Source organism: Pipistrellus kuhlii, unplaced genomic scaffold (assembly GCF_014108245.1).
Source record: "Pipistrellus kuhlii isolate mPipKuh1 unplaced genomic scaffold, mPipKuh1.p scaffold_m20_p_1, whole genome shotgun sequence".
Lineage (NCBI taxonomy): Eukaryota > Metazoa > Chordata > Mammalia > Chiroptera > Vespertilionidae > Pipistrellus > Pipistrellus kuhlii.
Window position 1 is genome coordinate 75,206,141 of NW_023425404.1, and position 19,938 is coordinate 75,226,078.

Consider the following 19,938-nt stretch of genomic DNA (forward strand, 5'->3'; position numbering starts at 1 on the left):
AATGTGTGCATAGAATTGGATTTTTAAAAATCAGCAGGACATCTTTGTTTTACAATTGTAACATCTAGTATTTGGATCATTAAATTCATTTCTATTTTGCATTATTCTATTTTTACCCTCTGTTTCTTTGGACATTATACATTACCATTCTTTTAGTGGTTATTGTAGAGATTTTTGCATCCTGGAATGTATCTTTTCAGACCTTTTTGCATTTTCTTTCATGTAGATACATCATATAGATGTATCTAAACATATAGTTTTTTTATGTATTTATTTTCTTAATATAATAACGATTATGTTTTATTAGTTTATAACTTTTTATTTAATCACTAGAGGCCTGGTGCACAAAATACATGCACTCGGGGGAGGGGGAAGTCCCTCAGCCCAGCCTGTGCCTTCTCGCGGTCCAGGAGCCCTCGGGAGATGTCCTAATGGCGGGTTAGGGGAGCAGGCCTAAGCCATCATTCGGACATCCTTAGCACTGCTGCGGGGGCAGGAGAGTTCCTACCACCACTGTGCTTGCCAGCTGTGAGCCTGGCTTCTCACTCAGCCGCACTCCCCTGCGGGAATGTACTGACCACTAGGGGGCAGCTCCTGCATTGAATGTCTGCTCCCTGCTGGTCAGTGCGTGTCATAGTGACCGATCATTCCACTCTTTGGTCAATTTGCATTTTTATTATATACTAGAGTATTTATATACTATAGTATGTTTAACCAGGCTCTAATTGGTAGATGTTTGTGCTATTTATAATTTGTAGTATAAACAGCACCATAGTTTATATTTTTGTATGTATGTGTTTGTACCCATTGCTAGAACATAGGTTTCTAGAATTAGAAGGATAAAATCAAAGTTTGTATGTTTATTTCTTTAGTTAAAATTGTGGGTCATTCTTTTTATTTTTTACTAGTGGCTCAGTGCACAAAATTCGTGCACGGGGAGATGTTTCCTAATCCCAGCCTGCACCTTCTCCAATCAGGGACCCCCTGGGGGATGTCCAAATGCCGGTTTAGGCCTGATTCCACAGGCAGTTGGACATCCCTCTTGCAGTCTGGGACCGCATTAAGCCTCTTAATTCGTGCCTAACTGCTCACCTGCCTGCCTGCCTGCCTGATTACCCCTAACCCTTCTGCCTGCCTGCCTAATCACCCCTAACCTCTCTGCCTCCCTGCCTGATCACTCCTAACTGCCCTCCCCTGCTGGCCTGATTGCCCCAAACTGCCCTCTACTCCAACTACCCTCCTCTGCCAGCCTGATTGTCCCTAACACCCTGCTGGCCTGATCTTGCCCCCAACTGCCTCTGCCTCAGCCCCCACCACCATGGCTTTGTCTGGAAGGAAGTCAGACGTTCGGAAGATGGATGGTTGACCTGGTTCTAATTAGCATATTACCCTTTTAGATATTAGTATAGATAGATTATATAGGATATGATTGCTTAAATGAGGGAGTGGGAACCTTTTTCAGCAGGAGGAGTTGCTTTGGCAGACAAAAATACATAATCCTTATATCTGGACTGACAGCCAGCCATATGCACTATACTGCCAAACCAGTATTTAAAAAATTGAAGTGCTTTGTTACACCTTATACCAAACAGCTGTTGCCCTTAAAACCCCTCTACCTTACGTTCTGCCTTTGCAGTTCACCCAGAGTAGGTTCTGATTGGTTGGTTTCTATGCCAGTCAGTGTCAAAAGCTCTGCCTTCTAAGCAGACATTGGCTCCTCCCAGTTAACCCAGATTTAGTTTTCTTTGGTCAGTTTCTAGGCCAGTTAGCATCAAAAGCTCCACCTCCTAGGTAGCCATTGGCTCCTTGCAGTTCACCTAGATTTGGTTCTATTTGATTGGTTTCTATGCCAGTCAGCGTCTCCGGACCGATCTGAGAGGCGGGGCTGATCAGCAACTGCCCCAGGCTGCTGGCAAGTGGGCTGAACTGCTGATCTCTTGGAGGGTGAGAGAGGCAAGGGCTGATCAGCAGTTGCTATGGAGGCTGCAGATCAGACTCTGCTTCTCTCTCCGGGCCTCTCCTGCAGCCATGGCAGCTGCTGATCAGCCCCGCCTCTCTCTCCTAGAGTACAGCAGTTCAGCCCACTCACTAGTCCCTGCCCAGCCGAGCCTGCTGCATGTGCAGCCTGGTGTTCAGTTATCCCTTTGGCTGTTTTGGATGTTATGGACCCTGGCTCTTTATATATGTGTGTGTATATATATATATATATATATATATATATATATATATATATATATAGATGGCATAGTTATTTAAAAAATATATGTTCATTATGAACTCTTTCAAGCAATATCTACACTAATAAAGGAGAAAAATGCTAATTGACCATACCTTCGCTATGCCCACAGCCAATCAGGAGTGACATGCAAATTAAGCCAACAAAGATGGAGGGTGAATTTGCATATGCAGGAGGGGCAGGCTGTGTCTGATGCTTCTGCAGTGTCCAGTCCACAATGGGGGACCGGGTAGGCCAGGTGGGCAGTGCCTGACACCATTAGCTGGGTCAAGGCCACCATCGGTAACCAGGCAAGCAGGGGTGAGGGTGGGGAGTAGCACCTGACATTATCCGTAGGATCTAGGCATTCATCAGGGTGGGGCAGGTATGGATGGCAGTGCCTGTCGCCACCTGCAGGGTCCAGGTCACCATCTCAGACAGGGCAGTCCTGGCGGGCAGTGCCTCACACCACCTGCGGGGTCCAGCCTACCATTAGTAATGGCGTAAGCTGGACAGACAGCACCTGTTGCCACCTGCAGGCTCCAAGCCACCATTGGGGACACTGGTGGGCAGCGCCTGACGCCACCCACTTGGTCCAGGCTGCCATCAGGGACTGGGCTGGCATGACAGGCAGTGCTTGATGCTGCCCTCTGGGTCAAGGCTGCCATCGGGGACCCAGGTAGGCAGGGTTGGCCAGGGTCTCTGGGATCACTGTCTGCCCCGGGCCGCCTGTGGACTCAGATGAATCAGGCCGGGGTTGAACATTTTAATGAAAATGTGATGCCTGTGCCCCAGCCCACTTCGCCAAGTCCCTGGCGTGGAGAGGGCATTGGGCAGTTAGCAGGCACCAGGGCTTGGAAGGGACTGGAAGCAACATGCAGACATGCTACCAGGAAGAGGTGCTGAGCCATGATGATGCCAAGGGCTGGCTGATAGAGGTGCTCAAAGGTGCAGACGAGGCGGCTCTTGCTGGCGCTGAGCTTGAAAAGCACACCAACAGCCTGATGGACTAAATCGCCTTTCTTTAGAAGGAGCATGAAGAGGAGATCTCTGAGTTGCAAGTGCAGATCCAGGATGCTCATATCTCCATGGAGATGGACATGTTCTCCAAGTCCGACCTCTGCAGCACTCAAGGACATCGGTGCCCAGTAGGAGAAACTGGCTGCCAAGGACATTCAGAATGAAGAAGAATGGTTTAAGAGCTACTCACCATGCTGCGAAGAACACCTATGGGGTGCGCACCACCAAGGACGAGGTGTCTGAAAGCCACTGCCTGCTCAAGGCCAAGACCCTGGAGATCAAAGCATGCTGGGGCATGAACTAAGCTCTGGAAGAGCAGCTGTGAGAGCTGGAGGATAAGCAGAACGTAGGTGCTATGCAGGACACATCAACAAATTAGAAAATGAGTTGAGAACTACAGAGTGAAATGGCATGATATTAAAAAGAATACCAGGACCTCCTCAATGTGGCTTTGGACATTGACATTGCAGCTTTCAGGAAACTCTTCAAAGGTGAGGAGACCCAGCTCAGTTTCACTAGCATGGGAAGCAGAGCCAGTGGCTACACCCAGAGTTCCCAGATCTTTGGTTGATCTGCCTATGGTGGTTTACAGATTAGCTCCTACTTGATGTCCGCTCACTCCTTCCCTTCTTAATACACCAGCAACATCCAGGAGGAGCAGGTCAAGGTAGAGGAGACCATTGAGGCTGCAAAAGCCAAGGAAGCTAAGGATGAACCAACCCCCTTCTGAAGGAGAAGCTGAAGAAGAGGAGGAGAAGGAAGTGGCTGAGGAAGAGGAAGAAGGTGCTAAGGAAAAATTTGAGGATGCAAAGGAGGAAGAAGGAGGTGAAGGTGAAGAGAAGATGCCTCAGAAGCTGAGGACGAGAAGAAAGATGAAGGTGCTGGAGAGGAGCAAGCAACCAAGAAAAGATTGAGCCCCCCTTTCCTTAATTATTTCAGGAATAATCCACCTGAAACCAGGTCAACCCATCTCCAACCAAGCGGTTGAGTTCCTGATACTATATGAATTAAGAAGTCAATATATATAACATTTTCATGTGACTCAGGTTGGGGAATAAATGTTGTGCTATGACTTTTCTTCTTATGCAGAGTATCTGTTTGCTTACAGAGTGGCTTCCTGGCTTGCTGCCAGCCTGAGCATGGAACACTCTTATGAGGAGAGGATCTGTGACAATGTGAGTAATTCAGACATTTATAATAAAAACACATGGATACATGAATTCACTGATGTTAGTGTTAAACTTAATAGAAAATATAGTCCTTTGAATCTTTGGTGGTTAGAAATTAAAGACCTCAAATCATGTGCAATAAACAGTAAATAAAGTCACACTGAATGACACACACACACAAAAAATACATTAGGGGCCAGGAAACGTTCAAAGAACCGCGAAACCATTCTCAAATCAGGAAGTGAAGTCACAGGGTGTATAATTGCTATGAATACAGTATTTTCTACTACTTACAATATATACAATGTAATATATTATATGCCTTCCTATTGCATGAAGTATGTATTCTCATAGAGTAATACTGGTACATATGTTATAGTTATGGCAGTATGTCATATTCTATCAATATTAATAAAAGGGTAATATGCTAATTAGGCCATGAGACCTTCCAGAAGTCCTTCTGGACAAAGCCATGGTGGCAGGGCCGAGGCAGAGGCAGTTAAGGGTGATTAGGCCAGGAGGGGAGGGAGTTGGGGGTGATCAGACTGGCAGGGGGCAGTTGAGGGTGAGTAGGCTGGCAGAGAGAACCAGTTTGAGGTGAGCAAGCCGGCAGGGGGATGCAGTTGGGGGCAATCAGGCCAGCAGGCAGACTGGTTAGGGGTGATCAAGCAGGCAGTCAGGTGAGTGGTTAGGAGCCAGCAGTCCCAGATTGCGAGGGGGTTGTCTGACTGCCAGCTTAGGCCCAATCCCACAGGGGTCTCAGAATGGAGAGGATGCAGGCCAGCTGAGAGAGATACCCCCCTCTGCATGGATTTCGTGAACTGGGCCACTATATTATAATAATAAAAGTATAATATGCTAATTAGACCAGACGTCCTTCTGGACGAAGCTGGGGCTGCGAGGGAAACGCAGGTTGCATGTGCCTGCCTGCAGCTGGAGGGAAGCCCAGGTCTCGGGTGCCTGCCTGCAGCTGGAGGGAAGCCTGGGTCCCAGGTGCCAGAGGGAAGCGGGAGCCAAAAGCCGGTGGAAGGAAGGCCTACTCTTGCATGAATTTCATGCATCAGGCCTCTAGTAATAAATAAAAAGGTGACAGCAAAACATTATCCCAAGTTCTATAACCCCAACCAAAAAAAAAAAAAAAATCATTAAACACCAGATGCATAGCATTCTGTTTCTGATTCAGAGTGCTCAGTATTAAAAAAACAACAGCCCAAACCGGTTTGGCTCAGTGGATAGAGCGTTGGTCTGCGGACTGAAAGGTCCCAGGTTCGATTCCGGTCAAAGGCATGTACCTTGGTTGCGGGCACATCCCCAGTAGGGGGCGTGCAAGAGGCAGTTGATTGATGACTCTCATCGATATTTCTAACACTATCTCTCTCCCTTCCTCTTTGTAAAAAAAAATCAATAAAATATATTAAAAAATAAAATAAAATAAAATAAAAATAAAGAAAACAATATAATACAAAACAGAAAGTACATTTCTGTACATTTTTGTAAAATTAACACCAAGAATGAAGGAAAAAAATCTGATGTTTCCAGAAAGTAAAGAAAATAGGCTACCTAACTAAAATAATTAGATGAATATACCAGCACCCGACTTCTTGACCAGCATTCTCATCTGGTAGAAGAGTGTTGCAGTTATGTTAAAGAATAATACTTTTCTTTTTTAAAGAGATTTTTAAAAATTATTATTTTAGAGGGAGAGGGAGAAAGAAACATCGATGTGAGAGTGAGACAATAATCAGCTGCCTCTTGCATGCCAGGGATTGAACCTGAAACCCAGGCATGTGCCCTGTCTAGGAATCCAACCAGCAACCTTTTGGTACACAGGATGACGCCCAGCCAACAGAGCCACACCTGCCCTGGCTGAACCATAGGTTATTGAGAAGCATTTGAGGATTTTCTAGATACCTTTCTGTTACTAATTTCTGGTTTGTTTCTGTTACAGTAAGAGAACATAATCTGTAAAATTTCAGTCTTTATAAATATGTTGAGATTTGTTTTATGGACCTGAATAGAGTCATCTCTGGTAAATGTGCCATGTGCACTTGAAAAAATTGTGTATTCTGCCATGTTAGATTTTCTATAAATGTCAGGTCAAATTGATTGATATATTGAATCTTCTATATCTTTGCTGATTTTCCTGGATGCTTATTCTCCTGATCGCTGAGAGAGATAGTGAAGTTTCCAGCAATAATTAGGGATTTTTCTGATGATTTTTCATCATATGATTGATGATTTTGAGACTTGTTAAGTACTTATATATTTGTATTGCTTATGTCTTATTAGAGAAAAAAACTCTTTAATGTAGTACTTCTTTAGTCTTGGTAATACTTATTGTTTTATTTTGTTTGATATTAATATAACTATTTTCTTTTGATTAGTACTTGTGTATGCTTTTTTTCACTGTGCTCTAGTATACTAAACTAGGGGCCCAGTGCACGAAATTTGTACACTGGGAGGGAGGGTTGCTCAGTCTAGCCTGCATCCTCTCACAGTTCGGGACCCCTCGGGGGATGTAGCAGTGTGCCAAATGGCAAGCGGCCAGGGAGGAGCCCAAATCGGGGCTGAGCACCACTCACAATCATCCTGATCTGCTGTGCCTGCTGCTGTGGAGTCAGGAGAGACTTCCACTGTGGCAGCTGCACTTGCCAGCCATGAGCCTGGCTTTTGGCTGAGTGGCGCTCCTCCTGTGGGAGTGCACTGATCACTAGGGAGCAGCTCCTGCATTGAGTGTCTGCCCCCTGATGGTCAGTGCGCATCTTGGAAACCAGTTGTTCCAATCATTCTGATGTAAAGTTTGCTTAGGCTCTTATTATATAAGCTAAGGCCCAGTGTACGAATTTGTGCACCAGTGCGGTCCCTAAGCCTGGCCTGCGGAATCAAGCCAAAACTAACTTTCTGATATCCCCTGAGGGGTCCCAGATTGTGAGAGGGCACAGGGCAGGCTGAGGTGTTCCACCAGTGCATGATCAGGGCCAGGGAGCGATACAGGAGGTTGGCCAGCAGGGGAGGGGCCACAGGAGGGCTCCAAGGCATGTCCAGCCCATTTTTGCTCAGTGCCAATTGGCTGGACCCCAGCAGCAAGCTAACCTACCAGTCAGAGCATCTTCCCCCTGGTGGTCAGTGCACATCATAGCGAGCAGTTGAGTATCCTTAGCATATCATTAGCATATTACACTTTGATTGGTTGAACAGCAGACTGGTTGATCAGACACTTAGCATATTAGACTTTTATTATATAGTATAATACATAATGAAGAGAGTGTAATTTGTAGTATTTTTTTTCATTTTGTGTTGATAGCATTCAGGACATGTACACAAGGTGATATGATAGAACATTTTAGGTTGAAGAAATTTGAGAAATGGCAAGTGCAAGGACGCCTCTGTAGCCTCCCTCTTCTCCCTGAAGCTTTTCATATATGACCCTCATGTGAGAGTTGCCTTCCGTGTACCCAGAGGGATAAGAATCCCTAGAGCAGGCGTCTTCAAACTACGGCCCGCGGGCCACATGCGGCCCGCAGAGGAGTCTGATCCGGCCCGCCAGGTTTTTTGGGCAGTGAGCGCAGCCGAGGTGTTACAGTAGGAATTAGTAGTTCATATAGTCCAGGCCTCTAGCTCTCTGAGGGACCGTGATCTGGCCCCCACTTTAAAAAGTTTGAGGACGCCTGCAGAGGAACTCAAAGAAACAGGCCTTGCTATGTTTCCCCCAGTTTACTACTCTTGGCTCCTATATCCTTTATCCTATTATGTTTTCCAGGACTTTCCACTTTTCATCAGACATAGTATAAAAAGGCTCAGGCTTAACCATTTCTTGGGTCATTATTTCCTTGTGAAGACTCCTTTGTCACATAAAACTTATATTAAATAAATGTTTATGCTTTTCTCCTTTTAATCTTTCTTGTCAGTTTAATATTCAGGTCCAGCCAGGGATTTTAAGAGGATTGAGAAAAAGTTTTCCCTCCCCTATGGTGTGTATTTAATTTATGTATTAATTTATTTTAAATAATGCTTTGATCTTAGGAAGTATGTCTTATAAATTATGATCTGAGATCATGTAATTTTATGTTAAGGTACAATGATAAAAGTGTTCCTCACATAATTAGAAAACTTTTTAAAAAAAAATATTTTATTGATTTTTTTACAGCAAGGAAGGGAGAGGGATAGAGAGCTAGAAACATCGATGAGAGAGGAACATCGACCAGCTGTCTTCTGCACACCCTTAACTGGGGATGTGCTCACAACTAATGTACATGCCCTTGACCGGAATCGAACCTGGGACCTCTCAGTCCACAGGCTGACGCTCTATCCATTGAGCCAAACGGTTTCAGCATAATTAGAAAACTTTTTGCATTATTCTACTTGGGTGATATTTGAACGATAATTTCTATGGATGCTGTTTGTATTGGAGTATTGAAATGCTGTTTTGCATTAAGTCTTAACCATATACATGTAACCTGAAATTTTTTAAAATGTTTAAATTTCTTCTTTTTAATGAAATATTTTCTGAAGTATGACTTCTTCAAGAAGCATGTCTTGAAACTAATTAGTACTTTAATTATCTTTTAAATTGAATGTAAATTGAAGCCATTTCCTTAACTTATGTCAAATAGCTTATTACCAGCATGGGAGCTGCAGATATTCTGTGATATAGCTTATGATAACCTAAAGTAGAACATTTTATTCAGTGGCATGAGCTGGCACAGTGGGCAAGATAATTCTAATTCATTTGGGTAAGGAAACTGTAGCTTAGGAAGTTCACATACAAAAACTCACTGTCTGAGTTTCTTTGTCATTCTTCACTAGTAGGAAACAGTTTACGTTTCACTGGCTTAATTTCTATTGTCTTTATTTCATGCAAATGATTAATTATCTCCATTTCAATTAAAATCTAAGTTTACCCCGTAATTGCCTATGTTTTTGTTTGTTAACCATCTTAGAATTAAAATCTCATTTAGAACATTTTGCCACATGATTACTTACTGGTGATCTGTATGGTCTATGTGCAATGTACCTTAAATATTAGAGAAATTACTTTCACTAAAATTTTTTAAAATAGTTGATCTTCTAAAATATATTCTTAATTTTAAGTAGTATTTTATGGAAAACAAAAGACCATATTAATTGCTTATTAGTAGATAAAAATTTAGACTAGTTTTTAACATTGCCACAGTTCATGTTAATGAGATTTTAAAAAGCTGCCATATGATGTTCCTTCCAGTGCTATTCATAACAGAAAACTATAATATTGTCATCAATGGAATATTGAACTACTAGTAAAGTGGTTCAAAAAATGTTTATGATATAATAGTACAAAAAATCAAGTACGTGTAGTCTTTATATTACACCTATCTGTATCATATAATAAAAGCCTGGGTGGCATCATGCCCTAATGCGACATCATCACAATATGGCCACCACAAGATGGCCACTAAAGATGGCCAGCAGGGGAGGGCAATTGGGGATGAGATCAGGTCAGCAGCAAAGGCACTTGGAGGCAATCAGGCCAGAAGGGGAGGACAGTTGGGGGCAATTGGGCTGGCAGGGGAGGGCAGTTGGGTATGATCAGGCCAGCAGGGGAGCAGTTAGGGGTTTGATTTGGGCAGCTGGGGCGGGAAATTGGGGGTGATTGAGCCACTAGGGGAGGGCAGTTGGGGGTGATGGGCCTGGCAGGGGAGCAGGTAGACATCAATCAGGCCAGCATGGGAGCAGTTAGGTGGCAAACAGGCTGGCAGGCAGAAGCAGTTAGGGGCAATCAGGCAGGCAGGCAGGCAGACCACCAGGATTGGGCCCAAACCGGCAGTCGGACATCCCCCATGGGGTCCCAAATTGGAGAGAGTACATGCCGAGCTGAGGGACCCCCTCTCCCCAATTCTGGGGTGTGTCGCTCTAAAACTGCCTTGTCGCAGTCTGGGACCCCTCGGAGGATGTCAGATAGCCAGTTTTTGCCTGATCCCCGAAGGCCAGACTGAGGGACCAAACTGGTGCATGAATCCAAGCACCGGTCCTCTAGAATAAATATGTAAAACAAAAATGACAAAGCTACCACACTAAGATTTTAAGAATATTTTATGTTTTGGTAGTGAGTGTAAATGGTCATCCTTTTCTTCTTTCTACTTTTGTTTAGTGTATTCTGGACTATTTTCCATAGGATATGGTTATTTGGACAGTGCCTAGAATTATATCTCTTTTTTTTCATTCAATAGTAATGTCTACAAATTCAAGGATTCAGTATTGTTTGATGTTAATATTAGATCAGCTCTAACTTCTAGTGCTTATTGCAATCAGACTATAACCAGTGTGTTTGTTTTAAAGGAAATAATTTTAAGCCCTTTCTGATCTTATAAATGGGTTGTCCAAAGATTGGAAAGAAAGTAATTATATAAGAACTAGAGGACTGATGTGTGAAATTTGTTCAAGGTCCTTGGCCCTTGCAGCCCTGGCTGCCTCAGCCCCTTTCAGCCCCTGCAGCTCCTCACAGCCCCTCTCAGCCCCTCATGGCCTCAGCCAGCCTTCGCAAGCCCTCACAGCCCAGGCTGCCTTGACTGGCCCTTGCAACCCAGGCTTCGTCCAGAAGGTCATCCGGAAGGATCTCCAGATGGTTGTTTCGCTGTTCGGTATAATTAGAATATTAGCTCTTTATTAAATAGGGTATGCTTCCTGTTATTTTTAAATAGTTAAAAATAGCTAGTTACTTTCTAAGATTTGACAGTGAAGTGAGAGACAGACAGAAAAAGAGAGAGAGAGAGGAAGGGAGGGAGGGAGAGAGGGAGGGAGAGAGAATGAATATATGCATATTTTGGGAAGAGGGAAGAGGGGGATTGGATGAGCTCAGAGTTAAGCACCACAGGATCACCATTGACATTTATGGTTATAAGGAACTCCTCTAGGCTAGAATTGGAGGTGGCAAAGTGGCAGTCTCCAAGTTGTGTACTACGATCAGAAAGGCTATGTTGCCCTAATAACGCCCAAATTGAGATTTAAAACAACACAAGTTTATTTCTCACCCAGGCAGGATTTGGTTTACCGATCAGAGTTCCTTCTGTCTTCTGATGCCACTGTTTCAAGTATTATTTTTAAGGTTGTTGCAGGAGGGGAAGAGAGGGCTATAGGATCTCATAGGATACCTGTAAGGTGAGTCTCGAGATTGGCATATTGGTGTGTCACTTCTGTCCACACTAGTTTTGCTACGACTCTATCACATGACTCAAATATAAGGAAAGTATAGTTTTCATGTACATTCAGGAATGGGAACTGCTATGGTTTTAAGCCAACCAGTTTAGGGTTTAGGAGGGGAAAAGGTAGAAGAGTAAATAATGCTTAGATCTTGTTACGAACCAAACTATAGGCCCAGTGCACGAAATTTATGCATGGGTATAATCCCTGCCAGCTTCTGGACGGGGTCACCCTTCATTCCATGCCTCCCGCTGGAATAGCAAGTGATTGAACTCCCAGTCGGTCAAACTCCTGAGGGGCACTTTGCATATTAGGCTTTTATCTATATAGACTAGGGGCCCAGTGCACAAATTTGTGCATCTTGAAAGGAACTGTGGGCTATGAGTCTGTGGTAGGCATAGGGGTGGGTCTCGGCCCATCTTCTGCAACCCTGCCCGGCCCCTCCTGCCATGCCCCTGATACCGTCTGCTGGCAGCCCCCTCCCACTGCCATCGCTCCCATGCACTGACAGTACTGGCCCCACTTGCACCCGCTGATGGCATGGAGCTATTGGGCTGGCACCAGCAGTGGGTGCAAGCATGGCTGGCACTGTCAGAGGGTGCAAGTGGTGGCTGCTGCCCCTATCGCCTCTAAGGAGCAGGGGGATGTGGAGAAGCCCTCAGGGGCAATCGGCATTGGCAGCCACTGCTCACACCTACTGATGGTACTGAGTGATCAGAAGCAGTGCTGACACAAGCTGTGGGTGTGAGCAGGACTGGTGTTGGCAGAGGGTGCGAGCTGCAGCTGGGCTGGCACCTGCAGTAGGTGTGAGCGCTGGGTGGAACTGTGGAGCTGGATCAAAGAATTTTCAGTAACCACCAGAGGCTTGCCCTGATGACTGACCTGCATCCTGCCTTGGTCTGGCAGCCCTGATCACCTACTCCATCATTCCGCCGCAGCCAACGCCCACCATGTTTCACACACGCCCCGTGGTGATCAGCCCATGTCATAGCCACCAGTTGTTCTGGTTGTTCCGCCATTCACATACTAGCCTTTTATTATATAGGAAATTTTGTGCCTCTATTTATATGTTGAAACTATAGCCCCTCATGTGATGTTAGGATGTGGAGCCTTAGGGAGATAATTAGGATGTGATAAGATAAGGAGTGTAGAGCCTTATGAATGAGATCAGTGCCCTTGTTAGGGTCATAAGAGAGCTTGCTTCTCCTCTCTGCTCTCTACCATGAGACAATTCCATAAGAAGTGGGCCGTTTGAACCCAGAAGAGGATCTTACCAGAACTCAACCAGCTGACATCCTGATCTCAGACTTCCAGGCTCTAGAACTATGAGAAATAAATTTCTGTTGCTTAGAAGCCATTCAGTCTATGGCATTTGTATTAAAACAGCCCACACGTGCTAGGACAACTCTCATCTTTCAATACCCCAGCAGAGTTGTTGCCCTCCCTTGCCATTACCCTCAGGGCACTTGCAGCTTCGGTCTTTGGTTATTGGTGGGGCAGACAACCTAGGCAAGCTGAGGGAGGTGGGAGCCACGCAAATATTTGTCCAACTTAATCTTCCAGCATGTGTCTGCTTTCCTTCCCTCAGGACTGTAGTCCTTCTCTCTCACAAGCTTCCTTCAAGATAGCTGACCCTTACATGGATTTCTTCAAGTTTTTGGCTGGTTCCTTGGGTCTGTGATGCCTCTCTTTTAGTTTTTCTAGGTTGATTTTTGGGGAGAGAAGGAGCAATCTTTAAGTTCACTCGCTGCCTTAAGGCTTCCCAATTTCTGAATAATTAGAGGCCTTCCTAATCTGTGAACAAAATTCCTGAGGAAAATACTCCAACCTTGTCTTAACTAAAAAGGAAACAGTCTTACTTGTTATTTTCCTTTAAACAGAATGCATGGTTTGTTACTAGGGTCTAGATGCGATGGTAATTTTAATGAAGCAGGAACTTTGAGTGCCTAACAGCTACTGTGGGTAGCAGAAAACTTGTTTCGGGTTACCTGTGGGATATGATGCAGGTCAAAAGTCTGCTATCATATGTTAAAAAAATAGCTTATTAAAGCAAGTACATTACTTCAAATGTTTAGCCTCTCATAGAATTGAAAAGGAAGAAAAATTAAAGACAATTAGATTTGATAAAATAAGCACCCTAAATAAAGAAAAGTTAAGTTGAAAATGTTAGTTTCCAAAATAAGCTGGCATCCATGTCAAAAATTTTTACATTGGATTGTTCATTTAAAACACTTTCTTAAGGTACTGTGTTCAACAGGGACTAGATATATTCATTAGAGTAGTATTAAATCCTTAGATATTATTAAAATACTAGTGGCCCAGTGTACAAAACTCATGCACATTAAAAGGATACTAATTAGAGGAAATATTTTAATACTAGAGGCTGGTGCATGAAAGTGATGCAATGGTACGGTCCCGAGGCCTGGCCTATGATCAGTGCCATCTTCCCCATCTGCCAGCAGCCAGCTCCACTCCCCACTGCCACCCTCCCCAGTTCCCCATTCACCATCTGAGCCTGTTGGATTGGGGGGGAGGGGAAGGTCCAAAAGGTTGGCCATCATGCCTGCTCACTGTCCCAGGCCCCTGCCACTAGTTGGCCTCTGTGTGTGGGGTGACCTGCAGGGTGGGAGCCTTGGCCTGGTGCCACCCGTGTCTGCTGCCACCCACCTCTTGGGTGAATGGAGCCTACCTGCCAGGGAGAGGGACCGAAAGATTGGCTGTTCTGCCCACTTGCTGGCCCCCCATTCCTCACCCCCCACCATTCCTCACCCCCCCCCCCCCCCCCCCCCCCCCCCCCCCCGATCCCTGGTTCCCCATTTGCCAGCGAGTGATTGGAGCCTGCCTGCTGGGAGGAGGTACCAAAAGGTTGGCCTGGCCAGCAGGCCTGGGTCAGGCAATCAGGGCCTGTGGCCTAGGGGAAGCTCCTGCATTGAGCATTTGTCCCCAGGGCTCAGTGCGTGCCCTACAGTAACTGCTCGTTCTGCCATTCAATTGATTTGCATATTACCCTTTTATTATATCAAATTGCTGTTTGCCATTTCTCTATAACAGAAGTGTCAGAGATGAAAGAGGATTAGTAAAATGTATATGATAATCTCCCTCCTATCAGAGTCTGGGGCACACTTCAGGATCTAGAGTCAGGTCCCCACCTGCCACCTGTGAAAATGCAGGGCTGGCCAGGTCTGGGTCTCCTGGGCCGAGGGTGCAGCCTCAGGTTCCCCATCTTATCTCCTGGCATGGGGCGCAGCCTCGGGTCCCCTGACCCAGTGCTGGGGCGGGGGGCCAGGGCCTGAGGTCCCCCATTAAACCCCACTGTGTGGGGAGCACAGCCTCAGGTCCTTTGCCCCGGCCAGGAGCCACGCATCCTCTGGTCCCCACTGTTCTGTCTGTTCTGTCGTGATATTATGCATCCTGGCTAATTTGCATAGTCCTCTATTATATAGACAAACTTTAACAGTCTTATTATTTATGTGAATTGACATTACAGGCTAGTGGATTAAGTAACATTGATTTTACTTACATCAGGAACATTAAGAGAAATGTACTTAAATTGTGTATAGAATTTATGCAGAGATACAGAAATAAGAAAAATATTAAGAGGAAAAATCTTTATGTTACTATTAATTCTTAATCTCTCTCTCTCTCTCTCTCTCTATATATATATATATATATATATAGATAGATAGATAGATAGATAGATAGATAGATGCCTATGATATACTTATTGATTTCAGAGAGGCAGGGAGAGGGAGAGACAGAGAAACATCAATGATGAGAGAGAATCATCCACCAGCTGCCTCCTGCATGTTCTCAAGTGCAGGGAATTAGGGATTAGAATGTTTTTACAATTTTTTAAGAGTTACTGATATTTAAAAGTAGTTTTCAAAGAGGGAAATTTTGATAGTCTTTAAGTCTTTATAACATTGAAATTTTTCAATGAACTTTTTAAATGCAAAAAATTTTAATTATGTCTTTTGTTATTGGGGAAAGGTTTACAACATGTTTAGAAATCCTGCTTATGTTCTTTGTCTACGTCTCCCTAGCTGTTTGTTGTTATGACCACAGGGACTTTGAAGAGAATTTTACACTGGCATTTGCTTGCAGAATATTGCTCCATTTTGTTCCATGCTTGTAAACTTGTGTCATGAGTTTTGTGTTTTTATTCTCTTTAAAGGAATAAGGTGAATACTGAGTTTTTCCTTTGTAGAATTTTTCCTTTGTAGAACTACCACTATTCTTTTTCCTATGGAAAAATTCGTCAGAAGATAAAAAATTCCTGAGTGTTCAGAAATATTACTGATCAAATGGAAAGTGTTTGTTAACATACTGACTAAGAGAAATGTACTTACCTGTTACGAGTGAAAAGTTGGCCTTTTTTAAAGTCAGTTTTTTTTTTTTAGTTTACTGTAAAAGACTGAACATAAGCTCTGGAAATGTTGGTTTATTTCTCCACTAGATGGAGCTATCTACTAATGTATAGCAAACAAGGTCAAGTGCAGTTATCTGATGTATACTTCATTTTATTACTCTTCACTTTATTCCACTTTGCAGATACTTAGTTTGTTTTTTGTTTTTTTTAAATTGAAGAAAAGACCCTCCACCATAAAAAAATTTATGACTTGTTGAGGCTCAGGTGACAGCATTTTTTTAGCAATAAAGTATTTTTTTAATTAAGGTATGTACATTTTTTAAGACACAAATGCTATTGCACACTTACTAGACTATAGTACAGTGTAAACATAACTTTCCTATGCACCAAACCCATGGTACATCCAAAGTATGTCTGTTTTACTAAGGATAACCTTAAGTGACCCATATATTCATACAATTAAGTAATTTGTCTGTTTGTTGTATAACTATAGGTAAAATAGAATTTTATCCCTTAATTACATAAAACTGTTACCTATACTAGTCATCTGTGGGGAATGTGTACAATGGGTTTTTTCTTGTTAGAGTTGCTAAGTTTCTCTTAGTCTGTCCTATTACTTTGTCAGTACCCTCATGGTCAAAAATATTTTTAAATATTCAGTATACTGTTGAAAGTATCATAAATGGCTTCTACTTCACGGTTTACCAGAATAACTAAAGTTCTTGGTGTAAACATACTGATTGATGCCTAAGATATACTTAATGCCCAGGCTGGTGCACTTATCTCTTGTAGATGCTTCTGTCCCTGCTTCTTCTATTTATATAGTTACCAAAAGTTACTTGTGTTTGTCCCAAGACCTGTCTATACCAGTTATGTCTGTGATCATTAATTATATAATTTAATTGAATATATATAAGCTAATGAAATACATAAAAGGTTTTCTTCCTCTGAAAATTTAAGTGAATGTTTTATTTGTTTTATTTTTTAAATTTCTTTATTGGTTATGGTATCACATAATTGTCCTCATCCCCCTATTCCCACACCAAACCCCTCCCCACGTATGCTCCCACCCCACTATTGTCCATGACAACTGGTTAGGCTTACATGCATGCATACAAGTCCTTTGGTTGATCTCTCCCCCTTTTCCTCACTCTCTCTTGCCTTCCCTCTGGGGTTTGACAGTCTGATCGATGCTTCCCTGTCCTAGGTGAATGTTTTAGAACAGTAAATAAAAGGTGAGTTTCTGCCTTGGCCGGTGGTGCTAAATGGTTAGATTGCCAGCCTATGGATTCCTAGTCAAGGGCAGGTACCTGGTTAAAGGTTTGATCCCTGGCCCAGGACAGGGTGTGTATAAAAGGCAACCAATCAATGTGTCTCTCTCACATCAATGTTTCTCTCTTTCTCTCCTCCCTCTCTCTCTCTAAATATCACTGGAAAAAATATCCTCATTGAGGATTAACAACAACAAACGAAAAAGGTAAATTGCTAAAAAAAATTACTATCATACATTAGGTAGGCGTGAGAAAGCCGTGGAAAAAAACTAGATTTCTAATATTTTTGTGGGTCAGAAAATGCTTGGAATTCTGTAAGTTCTGTATAAATGTGCTTCTATATGACAGTGTGATTACAACTGTATAGGTTTCACATTTTGATGCTTATAACTGAGAACTGTCTAGAAAAATTTTACATGAAAATTCCAAGTGTCCTAAGTTGAGTTATTTTAAAGTTTAAGTATATACTTAAGTGCTTAGTAGTTTTAAAATTTGTTTCTCTCACTATTGTTATTTTTTTCTAGCTTTATATGATTGTTTTAACTGATATTATTTAGAAGACATCAAAATAAAAAGTACTAAACTAGCAAGAGATTGTCTTCCTTTAGATACACAAGACCGGCAATTTTGGTTGATTAGTGAGTTCTCTGCAGTAGGCGTTTCTCTTTTCCCTCTAAAATATTACGAAGGTAATTTTATTACTAAGCAAAGGTAGAGGTCTTTCTTCTAAATTTATGGAAAGAACACTGCAATAGGATTCGAAGGTCTAAATTTTATTCCTAGAGTCTAGGACCTACAACAATAAGTATTTGTTAAATAAATAAATTGAATAGCTTTGCTGCTTCTTAGTCATAAGATTATAACCTGGTCAATGAACATCTCATAGCCTTATCTATAAAGTGAGGTTTTATTCATTCACCATACATTTCTTGAGTGTTATGAGGCAGAAACAATAATGAGATATATAAGCCTGTTTCACCCAGATTGCTTAATTGGGAGAGACAGATAAGTAAATAATTAATATACAATGTGACAAGTGCTCTCATGAAGGTATGTGTAGATAGGGTATGTGGGTAGTCCTTTTCAACCTGTAAATATTGGTCAAATATTTATTTAGTGGGGGTAGGGAGAAATAAACTTTATGATCACAAAATTATACAGAAACAGATTAAAACACTATTTTTCTCTCACTAGTTGAAGGAAACATATCTGAAAAAGATTTTTTGCAAAATGTTTTTTAGTTTTCTGTAGTTCTTGTTTTCATTTCTGAACCAATTTCTTGGGAAGCATTTTTATGACTTCAAAAATTAGGTCATGTGTTCCCAGAAAACTGCCATGGATTGCTCTTCGAATATTAACTAAGTGCAGCTACATGTGTAGTAGATGTTACTGAAGAATATGTTTACATTTCCAATCAATTAAAGAGTAACATATGGAGTTGAAACCAATTTGGCTCAGTGGTAGAGCGTCGGTCTTCAGACTGAAAGGTCCCAGGTTCGATTCCGGTCAAGGGCATGTACATTGGTTGCGGGCACATCCCCGGGGTGTGCGAGAGGCAGCTGATCGATGTTTCTCTCTCATCAACGTTTCTAGTTCTCTATCACTCTCCCTCTCTGTAAAAAATCAATAAAATATATATTTTTTTAAAAAGAGTAACATATGGAAACTTTAGTTAACTGGCATCATAGATTGTGTTAAATGGCCCTTATAGATTGTGTTACCCACTCTGCTACTGAATCCTAATTGGCATGGCTGCATTTAATTTGAATAGAATGGACACTTCATAATTTTGAGTTTTCCAATCTTCCAATCCATAATCCTAGTAAATATCTATGCTGGAAGCAAAGATGAACAATAATTAATATAAGTGCGAGAAGTCCAGTCAGAAGGCAGAATAGAGCTTAAAGTGAAGGCCATAACAAGAGATAAGAAAGGCCACTTCATAATACTAACAGGATTGATACAAAAGGATAACTCTGGTAAGCATATAGACACCCAATACAAAAACCCACAAATTCATAAAAAATTTTCTAGAAAATATCAAGGGAGAGATTTACAACAATACAATGATAGTAGGGGTCTTTAACGCCCTATTGACATCACTGGATAAATACTAAAAAAAAAATCATCAAAGAAAATGACTCATTCCTAAATGACTCAATAGGTCAGATGGAGTTAATCAACATCTTCAGAACATTCCACCCCAAAGCTACAGAATATACATTATTTTCAAGTGCACATGGGTCATTCTCAAATATAGGACCCATATTGGGAGATAGGCAAAGTCTCTTCAAATTCAAGAAGATTAAAATCATATCAAGCATCTTCTTAGATCACAGTGGTATAATATTAGAAATAAATTACAATAAAAACAATCACAAAAATTCAAACACATGGAGGCTAAATAGCATGTTATTAAACAATGAGATCAAAGAAGAAATAAAAAAACATCCTGGAAACAAATGACAATGAAAACACAACAATCCAAAATCTATGGGACACAGTGAAAGCAGTCCTGAGAGGGGAAGTTCATAGCTCTATAGGCCTACCTCAAAAAATAAGAAAAAATCGTAATAAATTGTCTAACCCTACAACTCAAAGAATTAGAAAGTGAGTAAAAAGAAAAGCCCAGAGTAAGCAGAAGGAAGGAAATAGTAGAGATCAGAGTGGAAATAAATGTTGAGACTAAAACAAAACAAAAATACAAAAGATCAATGA

General features: G+C 42.3%; 1 protein-coding gene across 7 annotated transcripts in view; it reads left to right on the forward strand.

The window, feature by feature from the left end:
* MIPOL1 (mirror-image polydactyly 1) overlaps window positions 1-19,938 on the forward strand; it is a 320,705-nt gene that overhangs the window by 6,476 nt on the left and 294,291 nt on the right. For 5 of the 7 annotated variants that reach the window (XM_045585525.1, XM_045585523.1, XM_045585517.1 and 2 more), the window contains one exon: window positions 4,344-4,410. The exons of the other annotated variants lie outside the window; for them this stretch is intronic. The gene's annotated coding sequence lies outside the window, so the exon portion shown is untranslated. The remainder of the gene's footprint in view (window positions 1-4,343; window positions 4,411-19,938) is intronic. 7 annotated transcript variants of the gene reach the window in all.